Source organism: Heliconius melpomene, chromosome 1 (assembly GCF_056956725.1).
Source record: "Heliconius melpomene rosina isolate 202511_hmr_F chromosome 1, ASM5695672v1, whole genome shotgun sequence".
Lineage (NCBI taxonomy): Eukaryota > Metazoa > Arthropoda > Insecta > Lepidoptera > Nymphalidae > Heliconius > Heliconius melpomene.
This window is the reverse complement of record NC_140389.1, coordinates 714,221-726,558: the sequence shown is the minus strand read 5'-3', so window position 1 is coordinate 726,558 and position 12,338 is coordinate 714,221. Positions and strand designations below refer to the sequence as shown.

Genomic DNA, 12,338 nt, shown 5'->3' with positions numbered 1-12,338 from the left:
ACTATGTTACTTACTTGTTTTTGTAAGAGGTATTAGAAAATATTATGGCGGGAAACCGATAACGAACTTAAGACCTGTCCAAAACGCTGTATCCCACATACAGTGTAGGCAACGTAGTGATAAGACACTCCGTTCCCCCACTTTTCGCTGAATTTTTGAGGTATTGTTGAATGACTTCTTCCAATTCATGCCTATTTTCCCATCGGAAGCCAAGGTGTAAATATAGTACGCGCATCTCCCAACTCCTCTTACCCAAGAAGAGATACTGATGGTAAGACTTAACGCGGCGCTGGGTTCCGTCACTCATTAACCATCATCAATAAGTTGTCTCAAATTATTCACATATCGCATTTTTTGTAGTCTGACATTTTAATTAGAGTTTCCACATTTTTTTTCTATTTAAATTATATAGGATATACTTTTGAAAGTAAATATCTAATAATAACATAGTGTTATATTGTCAGTTTGTTCCAACATTTTCTGATGAGTTTAAAACCGTTACGTAAAAGACTAGTTTATGAAACAGCAAAAAGTGTTTCTACCATCTAACGACTGATTGTAAGTAGTTACAAATGTATAGTATAGAAGCATTTCTTATATATTCATAGCACACACAGCAGGGTAGGCAGAAGGACCCTGGGTACCTATTGTGAAGGTACTTCCCCCTTTGAACCTTGAAATTTTGAAAAATTGAACCTACAGACTGTTCACGTTACAATTGCTCACTTTTGCCGAATTTTGGAGGCATTGCGTGTTGAGTAGCGGGACTCAACGCCGTCATTTGACTCGCAAAGTGTAGAAATTAAAATATTAAATATTACGTTTTGTCTCTAAATAAAAGTTTAAAATATTTCATTAACAGGAGTGGGAATCGAACCCACAACCTGTCGAGCTTATAGTCGCACGCTTGTACACCTGCGCCATGACCGGCCTCAATAGTTTCAATATAAAATAACAAAAATCCAAAACCTTACTATGAATAAACGACAGCTATCAGATGGTATTAGTACCAGATCGTGCTCACCATTTCTAGATGCAGTTATATAACGTAAAGTTATTTGTTTTCTTTACACATTAATAAATACAAGTTGCATTACACATCTGATCAAGTGATCTTGGTGATAAAACACTCCGTTTCCATTTTTTTTTTTTAATTAAGGTTTGTAGACGCTGTATTGTGGCACTGCTCAACGATGGCCTCTTTTTTCTCCATTTTGTAAGCACAATGGTTATAGGTTCGATCTCTTTTCTCTATTTTGATAGATAAAATACAACGTAGATATTTGCTAAATACATGTATGAAGCGGAGATCGGAGTGTATTGACAGTACATTCACTATCTACTACTGGCTTATTATTACTGTATACATATGCTTAAAAAATACCTTAAAATAGAACCCACTACCTCCGTCTAACTAGACACAATGTCTCGTAGTGAATACTCAAGTATAATCTACCTGTCACGAGAATGTAGCCAGTTACTTCCATCATTGCCGTTTAAAGAAGTTGTTATATCACATTGACCAGCTTTGGTCAAATGAAGGTCCGCATTTTGAAACTTAAAGACAGACAGACAACTATATTATATATTTTACTTCTCATAAAAATACTTATCATAATAAATATAACTTTACACTGTCTTCCGCACATAGCAAGTAGTTGGGAACCTAGTGTTAAGGTAATCCATTGCCATTAAGATACTTCTGTTTCCCACTTTCTGCCAGTTTATCGAGGATTACGTGCCACATTGCGTCTTGAATGGAGAAACTGAATTAAAGACATTAAATAGTCGTTTCCCAGAGGGAATTGAGCCTAAAATCATAACGTTTACAATCGCACGCCTATGAACCTGCGCCAGGACGTGCGACTGCCATAGTGTGTATGAGAGCCCATAGTTTGACAAACCCTGACTTAGATTATGGTTGTGTCTCTTTTGACGAGTAAGTCACGTCAGTGGAGTCAGTTTTTCAACTACTTCTGTACATTATAATAAAAAAAAGCTTACAATTAAAGTTGTTAAAGCATTTTCTATAAAAAGCTTGGAAAGCTCATTAGATTCTTGTTGGATGTGTAAAGAAGTTTTTACTGTGTAGATTATAGGTGGATTGGTGTTCTAACTGCATATTACTATGAGAATGTTTAGAGCGGAGAGATGAATCACTACGCATCTATTTTTTACATAAAATTGAGAAGAAAATACAAAATTGAGGCCAGTTCAAGACTAGCAGATTGTGGGTGACATTTCCACTCGAGAAAATGCAGCATTTCATCCGAGTCCTACGAGTTTCTATCGAACCCACTACCGTCTCGCTTATAGTAAAATATTGTGCCTGTGTATATTGTCTTTCTTTTCGTCTATAAATAAAAGAAAATTTTGAACCAACTTACTAAGTTTCCGTAGTGTAGCGGTTATCACGTGTGCTTCACACGCACAAGGTCCCCGGTTCGACCCCGGGCGGAAACAGATTTTTTTACTTAAGATGAGAACAAAAAATTGATTTTATCTAACTATATGTCTTTTTTATTATTTTTGGTAGTGACACAGCGTGTAAGTGTAAGCGCGACTGGTTGTGAGTTCGATTCCCACTCGAGGAAATAAAATATTTGATATTTTCATTCAATTTTCTCGCTCTGATAAGGACACAACACGAGGTGTCTTAATGGATACGGAATGTCTCATCACCAGGGTCACCTAGGGTCTCTCTGTCCATCCTGCTATACTCGTATATAGGTTACAGCGTGAAACTTAATAAAATAAATAAAAAGAAAAACGTCTTCTGCGCACAATAAAAATTATAGCAATTATATTTACGCTACATAATGCGGCATAAATCGTAGATTTCAAACACTTTGCGTCAATTTGGCGTCGGAAACGGAAGTTGGCGTTCCCGAAAAGCCGAAAAGCATAATTTTTTTTCGGGAACGCTTAAGCCGTCATGGCGGCACTTCCGGTGGATTTCCGGAGATGTCACGTGTTCACTTCCGGTTAGGGGATGATTTTGCTTAATTGAATGTATACTCACTCGTATATACTGCCGTTCACTCAATTTGCTAATCTTACTATACTTATAGTCGAGTTAGTGTATTTAGCTTACTTTTAACGATGGTATAGGTGGTGGGTTCGATTATTGTTAAGAAAATATTTATACTTAAATTTTTGCCTTACATGGAAAATTGGAGGTGTTTCATTATACCCTTTATTTTACAATAAGTTTTCGTTTTCACGTATCAGAAATGGGCAACGGAAGCGATTTAATGGGGACATAGTGCCCACTAGGTTCCCAGGTCCCTCTGCACATCCTGTTATGTGCTCTAGATACAGCGTTAAGCTTAAAAAAAACAAAAGAAATAAATAAACCGGGTTGATGCATGCGAAGCCCCTAATGTGTTATTATTTTCATTTACTTTGATATTAAATCCGAACTCGATCTATCTATCTATATTTGAACAGTCTTTGTATATAATGTAAATATGTACGTATATATAGCAATCAAATTAATTTTACCTCAATCCGTAATCGAACCTTTGTGTTCTGTGTCCTATATAGACTTACTTACTTAAACTGTATTACTAACTTGCTTACAATAGCCACACGCTCTATGTTGTACATGCTCTTATGTAAATTAGTGCCTTTGTCCATTGAAACTGAGTAATTTAGAGATGTGTGTCTAATGTCATATTAAATTGGATGATTCAATAAATATTGTACTATACGGAAATAAATAATTAATTAAATAAAATATACGTTTTACCTCTAAGAGGATGACATGACATGAAAAAATGCCGTTGCCTCTTCACAACAACGGAATTTGACGGGATCAAACAATGCAAAGTAAATAATAAACTTAATTTGTTTTTTATTATATTTCCTTGAGTTACAATCGAACCCATAATCATCGCCAATACGTTCAGATTCCTACTGTTCCACTGCGCCACTATAACCTTCGACTAAAACTATACCTAATTTAGTTTTAGTCCACACTTTATTCAGGTCACGCTGCATGCAAAAACGTGACGCTTAAAATGACTAAGACCTATATTATGGAGATTACCTAAACCTATTTTATTATAGAGTGGTAAAATGAAAATTATTATGAAATTTATTCTAATAACACATTTTTTTTAAACCTTCGTGGCGCAGCGGCGACGGTTGTAGGTTTGATTTCCAGTTAGCATTACGTTATCTCTGCTCGTCTACTAAGAATTTCGACGTAGTTCGATGAAAACAATATAGTTTTTCTTGCAGGTTTTTAAATTAATTGTGAAAAACAGATATAGCATTAGAACGTTGCTTACACAGTTTCCGTAGTGTAGCGGTTATCACGTGTGCTTCACACGCACAAGGTCCCCGGTTCGATCCCGGGCGGAAACATATTTGATATTTTTTTATTTTAAAAAAATATACGAAGCGTCTCTGGAGGAAGAATTCCGTTACACAAAGTTTATTGCTAAAAATGATCATGGGGGTACTGTAGGTAAATGGTGCTACTATATGTTTATAAAAAGGTACCACCCGTAAGAATTGAATCAACAACCATCGAACATTGATACACTGTCCCACTGAGCTACTGCCATGTAAGTAACAACAGTTTTTAAAACATTTTTGAGAGTAACTGAAGGAAAGACAAGTCAGGTATTTAATATGCGAGTATTTTTTCGTTTGTCGCATACGACTGACGTTCGGGAGAAGGAATTCGAAAAATTCCAATCTGTCGATTTCAGTAGCGAGGATTTGGAAGCGAATGCAATAGTGCTTTTTTCAAGCTTTTTTTTGTTTTTTCTATATAGATTTTGTAGTGAATTTCAACATCCTGTATAAAGCAATAATCTACATGTAAACTAGGGCAGAGCGTTTCTATGGGAAAACTGACAAGTGGTTCAACTGTTATAAAGGGTGTTATAACTTTGTGAAGCTATGTTATGAAACTTTTTCAAGCTTTTAAAGCTTTACGTGGAGAGAGGAGTGTAATGTCACTAGATTAATATATTTATTATGGAATATAAAAAATAAACATTTTCGGTTTTTGTTCTGCTGCAGTTTTACGTTGTTTAATACAGCATAATACAAGATGGGCAGAAGGGACCTAAATTTTAAAATATTCCGTGTTGAATGGCGTAACTTAACGATCGTTCCCCCGAATGGACATCGAACCCACAACCGCCGGGTCAGACGGTATCAAGATAAGTTAATATAAAGGCCTCCTACACATATAGTAAAAGCTTACTGAAAAACAAGTATCCCTTTCAGCGAATAAAACGTATAGCGGCGCGGACATCCGGCGACGTCAGATTGTAGCTTTTAAATCCACTGACAATCCTATACCTACTGGAAGCTGTAAAATATAAAGAATTATGGGTCATAATCAGAAAAAGTGCACATTTTGTGTCTTTTCTTGTCCCGCTACTTTGAATGCGTTTTAAAAATACAATTTTAAAGATAATTTAAATATTTTGCCATTTAAGATAAATTTACTTATTAACTTAAAGATTTTTGTAATATTTTAAATGTATTAAGGCTTTTAATAGTATTTTTTGTTAGTTGCAAAAAACTTTTCAAAATACTTCCATACAATTTTTCGTGTCCCATTCACCACTTTACTTTTTAAAAATTGATTTGTTACGAATATTTATGGTTTTATTTGATTTCAGATATGTTTATATTACTTTACTTTATGCATAATATTAAATAGAACTACTTTTATTGATACATTATTTAATAAATAATATATATTAATTAACTAAATTTGTCCCAAAATATTGTCTTTTTGTTACTCAGGGCTAGTAACGTACAATTAAAATATGAACGCAATTATTTTGGATGGTATTTAATATTAGTTTTTATTGTGGCACCATTATTCTAAAAGTCAATGCTGTCGTAGCTACAACCAGTAGTGTTCTCGCTGCAGTTGAGGGGTTCAAATGTTTTAAAGGGAATGCGTAAAATTACATCTCAGGGTTATAAACGGCTTTTATTTTGGTAAGTATTCTATAATTTCGTTTTCTTGTTTATGTTATTTGCTTCTTTTTACAAAATCTCAAAAAAGAACGTCAGTGCTTGCACATGCAACACGTGGCTTATGAGCAAATATTTAAAAAGGTTAGAATTTCTCAGACTTCATTCTCAATTTCGTTATATTTCGTTACGTAACGAAACTGAGAAAATATGAAGCCTAGTTCACAATTACGGTACCAATGTTTTCTTATATATGTTTATAATAAAATTTTATCGAACCGGTGCTTGTATATGGAAGATATGTATATAAGAAAAAAAAATTGCTGGCATATGAAAAAACCTATTAGTGACTTTTCATAACGTAAAGTAACCAAAAATAATGATTTTTAAGTTTTTTTGCTTGTTTGCTTGTTTGTCTATGTGTTTGTGCACGCTAATCTCAGAAACAGCTGAACCGATTTAGTTAAAATTTATTTTTATTCTTTCTGAAATTAGTTGTGATTTTGTGATTATTATTTTTTGATATATATTTTTGTATTTTCAGTAAGCGTAAGCTCCTATGTCAAATGCTGAAACAAATGCTTTTTTTTTTTTTTAGATATAGAGAACGTCTTAAAAGGACCAATCCTATTAAATATGAAGATATGCGGAATAAACACTTACAAAGAATTAAACTTAATTCCAATGATAACGACTCAAATTTTGATATATTTTAAAGTGAATTTAATTTTATCATTAACTTTGTGATCTCTAACTAGAAATATAAGTTTATTACGTTACGAACTAGCATTATTATATTGTTAATATTCTCACTTTGTTATGTTTTCTTCTTACATTTATAATCAGTTAATTCAACGATTGAACCTTTAAAATTTTGATCTGTGTCTCATTAAATAAAAAAAAACAATAGTTTTATTCATATAATATCGATATTTTGTTGTGTATAATGCCTTATGTCATCAGTTTCGTAACAAACTTTATCAGTGTTGTTACTTATCAGTTACGTTACGAATTCGAAAATGTCCACTTTTCTGATTATGACCCTTATACGTTTTTATTTCAATAACTGTTATTCCTTACCAAGGAAATTTTTTTTTTTATGTATAATTTATTACATTCCAACAATTCCACCACTTAACACACAACGATTCGAAAATTGCACAGTGTGTACTAATATAATAAGGAACGGAGTGTCTTATTACTAACTTGTCTCTATCCACCCTCCTATACCTACTCGTAAGTGGGATACAAGGTGAATTAAAAAAAAAACATTTTTGAATGAAAAATAATTTTGTTTTTGGCTTAAAATAAATTTCAAAACATTTTTTCTTTTTGTAGTTTCAAAATATTGAAGCTCAAACATTTTTCTATATCATCAGGGTACTTCAAGCAGAGAGAATCTATTGTCAAAATATTTCGCCCGATTCCTTAACATTGTAGGCAGAGGGAACCTGGGAACCTAGTATTATGATACTCCGTTATCTATTAAGATACACCTGATAAGAATAATAATTCTCCCAAACGAAGATCGAATGCACAACTACCACGTTACCAGTCCTACACTGTCTCATTGAGCCACGAGAGCCACAAACAAAGTAAAGTACAATGCGGCGACAATACCACGCGGCGTTTAACGCTCCAACGACTGAACTGTGTCAAATTGTCAATAGGTTAGAATCCAAGTAACAGGAAATCTCATTGTTGAGGAACTCAATTGATTCTAAAGACAAGTAAAGCTGGCTGTGGCTAATTAATTAGAAGTGATTTGTAAAAAGTATTACAAGAACTGTATGTTTGTTTTTGCTTATTTGTTGTACGTGTTCATTGAGTATTGATTTAGTGAGATTGAATGTAATGGGTGTAGGTTCAAGAAATATTTGTTACACTACTAAGTAAATATATATCACCAAATAATTTATTATGTAGTTTTTATTATGTATGTATTGTTTTTATTACTTATATGTGTTGAATATGACTTAATGGGAACAGAGAGTCTTAACACTAGGTCCCGGCCTAGTGTAAGCGGACACAGCTTAAAGCAATATGTTATTTCAGGTCCCCGCTCCCCCGGTAAAACGTAGCTTGGTGTTGCATTTCATTATGCAATTTCTCTCAAATATAAAAGCCATAAGGTAGAATATATTTAGAGTTTAAAGACAATTTAGTCTTATTTTCCGTTATAGAGCATTTTTTTTTAATTCTATGGTAAGGAATGGAATGGAATTATTCCTTAAAGTTAATAATGGCATTGGCTTGTCAAGTAGAGTATGTTTAATCGCTATCTCGCTCGGATAAAAAGACAAAGCGCGGCATTTAGTTCCGCCTAAGTGGCGGAAAACTACTACTAACATGCAATAACTGAAAAAAGCTAGAAAACTGAGGAACAGTTTAAAGGGGGTCCAGTTCCCTTGCCTACCCTGCTATATGCGGGATAAAGCGTGAAAGGTAAAACAAACAAACACCTACAGAACTATTATTAAACTTTAGATATTCTTAAAGTTTTGACTTTTATTTTAAAGTTGTTTTTAACAATAATTAGTATTAATAGTAGCGTTTTTAGTCAACAGGTGGTGGTACAGCACCTGCACGGCAGGTGTGTGGTCACCTTTACCATCCTTTACGGGATCGACAGTTTAGTACATCATCATTTCTATGTCAAGGTTTATATGTCACAAGAGTAAAAAAAAACGGATACTGTAGGTATTTTAGAGTATAATTATAATAATTTATAAAAGATACCGTGTTTTTTGTAGTGAATGGTAATGTCTTATGACTTAGATATTTCACGGTTATAAAAAAGCATCTTCACGCTGATTCCCCAATAGGAAAGTAGACGGACAACCTAGAGCTAAGACACCCCGTTCTTCACTTTCTACCTGGTTTTCGGGACTTTGCGTGTTGATGTGAAAGATACCAGAGCGGGTAAATAAAAATAGTGCCGAGTCGGACTCGAACCAACAAATTTTTAGAGGCTACTAAATTTGATTGAGAAAAATAATAATAAATCTTGAAACTATTGAAACAAACAGACAAATATACTTTTTTTAAAAAAGAAAATAGTTAAGATTAATAAATAGTTCAAATAAATATTTACGCAAAAAAAGTGTAATTCTTTTCCTTGTGTTTCGTATCTAGTTAATAGAGAATGAGTTCTTTTATTTTGTTTTGAAGTGCTAAAAAGTATACGTGAGAAGAAATAATAGTTAAAGTATTTTTAGTTTCATACTGTATTCACAAAGCATGGTAGGTAATGGGAACCTAGGAAACCAGATACTTCCCTTCTCCGGTAAAGCGAGGCGAAGGGTGTTAAATAGCGAAATTCAAAGCCGCGCCTTGCCTTGTTACGAGAGCGAAAAAAAATAAATATTAAATATTTAATTTCCACGGGTGGCAATCGAACCCACAACCTCGTGTCGCGTTTGGCACGTGTATGACATGCTCGTGCCCCTCGTCGTCACTGGCCTCAGTCAACAAATATAAACCCCTAAATAATTTCAACCTACAAGCATCGTTCTTATCGCCACTGTACTATGCCAGCGTCATTATTTTCCACTATCTGCTATAAAGAAACCAATTAAAACGTTTTTGAATGCATACGAGTATAACCGTACAATACAATATACATAGTTCGTCTCTAAATGGATCGGATGCACCTGCTTCGCGCGTGCTAAGACCTTATACCTTTTGGGGTGCAAGTTGTGAAAGTAAGAGGAAATGAAAATAATTAATTCTGCAGAGAGAGAGTCAAACTCACAGCCGTCACGTTCACAATCACGCGCGTTGTCATTGTGACAGCATGTCCTCTAATTTCTGTTTACCTCGCTGAATTTTTAATTTGCTATCATTGTTTATTAATTTGTTGGAAATGCAATTTAATATCCACAGCAGAGAACCGAAAGTCAAGACACTAAGTTCTTCATAACTAAGAAAAAATCAAACACGCTATAAGTTGATATATTACAACAAATATACGACTAGTAAAAACCTACAATTATATATAGAATGTCACCTGCAACCACCTGTATTATGTATTGGCAGCTTTCCGTAACTCTATTGAAATATGGTATAACGAGAACATTTACCATAAATACCTGTAGAGACAGACCTATTATAGAAATGCTAACATTATATAGTATGGGAATTATTTAATTGGTATAGTATTTTTTTAAATAAAAAAATTGAATTAATGTTTCAGTAGTGTTTAAAAAGTGTCATTACAGTATGAAAAAATATTGGGATTGTTAGGATAGGATAGGATTTGCTTAGCATTATGGCTAATTTATAGAAATAAAACTGTTTCATAACTGACCGACTGGCAGGCAACATACAGACTACACAATAAGACAGTTGAATTTCGGTATGTAGGTAGGTTAGAGGAGCATAAATGAGAATTTCTAGACATGACTACGGAAACGGAAGAAAGCAGGAAGTAACGGAGTACCGTAACAGAAGGATTCTTCACTTCCCTATTTGAACGCGTTAAGTGTCGGAACTCAACGCCGCACTTTGTCTAATTAGCAGAGCTAAGAAATAAAAATTATTTCTTCAAATGCTAATCGAACTCACAATCGTCGCGTGTACACTCAACTTAACTACAAATCAATCATGACAGAAGGAAAACAAGTATAGATATTTTCATACTATATTATTTATTCAAACAGAAAAAAAATCGTTACTAAACAATTCTTCCTTCATTTTCCCATAACATCTTATTATTATAATTTACAAGTAATGCATATTAAAATACATTATGATAATTTCCCTACTTCCAGTAATTGGTATAGCATCCTTACCTACAATTTTTTTACCTACACTTTTTTAATTCTCTTAATTAGACGTGCCTTTCTAAGGCAATTTGTAGGTGAATTAATGGAACGGCCTTTGTACTGACGCTTCTGGCCATTTTTTTTATTTCTGAAGTCTATACAAGCTGTATTTTAAATTACTTTAGTTTTCAGTTATCTTTTTGTTTTTTTATTATTACATTTTGCAGTAATGACAGACAATATTAACCTTTTAAAGTATTCTGTACACTCTAACCCTCGCATAGGCAGAGGGAATCTGGGAACTTAGAGTTAAGACACTCCATTACCCATTAACACACTTCATTTTCCCACTTTTCTTCGAATACTTGAGGCGTTCCGCTTAGTTATAATTTAACTTAAATACTTTAAAAACATATTGCAATAGGGTAATATTTTAAAATCTCTCTCGTACACAAATCGCAACCACAAAAAGCATCAACCCATTCGGCCGTAGAAATAATTGGATTTAGCGCGTATTGTGCGATAAATTTTATCACGTGATATTTTTATGAAATTATTGTGTGGAATTATGAAATAGGGCTTAGGTTTAAACTGTTGACTGTTATGTTTCTGGCCTAGGTTTTTATGAATTTTATTTTTATTGAGGAATACCTACAGTTTATATAGTACATACATAATTACATTTTTTATATCCTATTGATATTATGAACGAGGAAAGTGTGTGAGGATGAATGCTTGTTTCACTTTTATACAAAAAAACTAAACGGATTTTGATCAAATTTTACAGTAATATAGCGGATCGGATTTTGATGAGATTTTTACTTAAATTCTATGGCACCGAAAACACAGGATATACATTTTATAGCAACTACCAAAATATGAACAGTATTCAAGAAAAAAGTTCAAATCTTGGTGTAGGTATATTATTTGCTATATCTTATAAAACAAAGTCGCTTTTCGTGTCTGTCTGTTGTTTCTAACTCTTCTTCTTCTAAACCACCCAACGGATTTTGAACGGCTCGCCACTAGCCATGCGTCCGCCGCGCCCGCCTGCCTTACATGCATCGGTGGTTCACTGGTAGAATGCTCGCCTGCCACGCGGGTGGTCTGGGTTCGAATTCGACAGGCAGCCACGTAGTGCTTTCTTTTTAGCAGGGACAGAATACTCTCTTCAGCATTAACCACAAGCTCGAAAAAAAAGCCTGCCTTTATAGCAACGAAGATTTAGATGCGTTTGAACGTATTGGATAGTTCGAGTTGAATGTATTATTTCAGCGCGATATATTTGGTTTCATATTTTTTGTAGTAGTTATTAGTATGTAGGTTTTTGTTTATATTTTTTCTGTTTAAAAATAGTCATTTAACTATCTAAAAATAGTCATTTAAATATATTTTAATAAGTACTCGAAAAGATTAGTAGCACAGATTTAAAATTACGGTACCTACTAAAAAATCCTTGCTGTGTAAAACAATTGGAAAATCCTTATTGAAACTACGAAAATGCGGGTTGCATTAGGGTTTAATTAATTTTCACATTATCTTAAGTGCTTTGCAAACATACATTATATGAATAATCCAGTAGTTAAAGCGGGCGAAGCCGCAAGAGGGTCGCTAGTAATT

General features: G+C 33.7%; 2 non-coding genes across 2 annotated transcripts; both read left to right on the top strand.

The window, feature by feature from the left end:
- Positions 1-2,390: 2,390 nt before the first annotated feature.
- Positions 2,391-2,463, top strand: TRNAV-CAC (transfer RNA valine (anticodon CAC)). The gene has a single exon. It is a non-coding gene; the product is annotated as a tRNA-Val (tRNA).
- Positions 2,464-4,298: 1,835 nt separating this feature from the next.
- On the top strand, positions 4,299-4,371 carry TRNAV-CAC (transfer RNA valine (anticodon CAC)). Its single transcript has one exon. It is a non-coding gene; the product is annotated as a tRNA-Val (tRNA).
- The last annotated feature ends 7,967 nt before the right edge of the window (positions 4,372-12,338 follow it).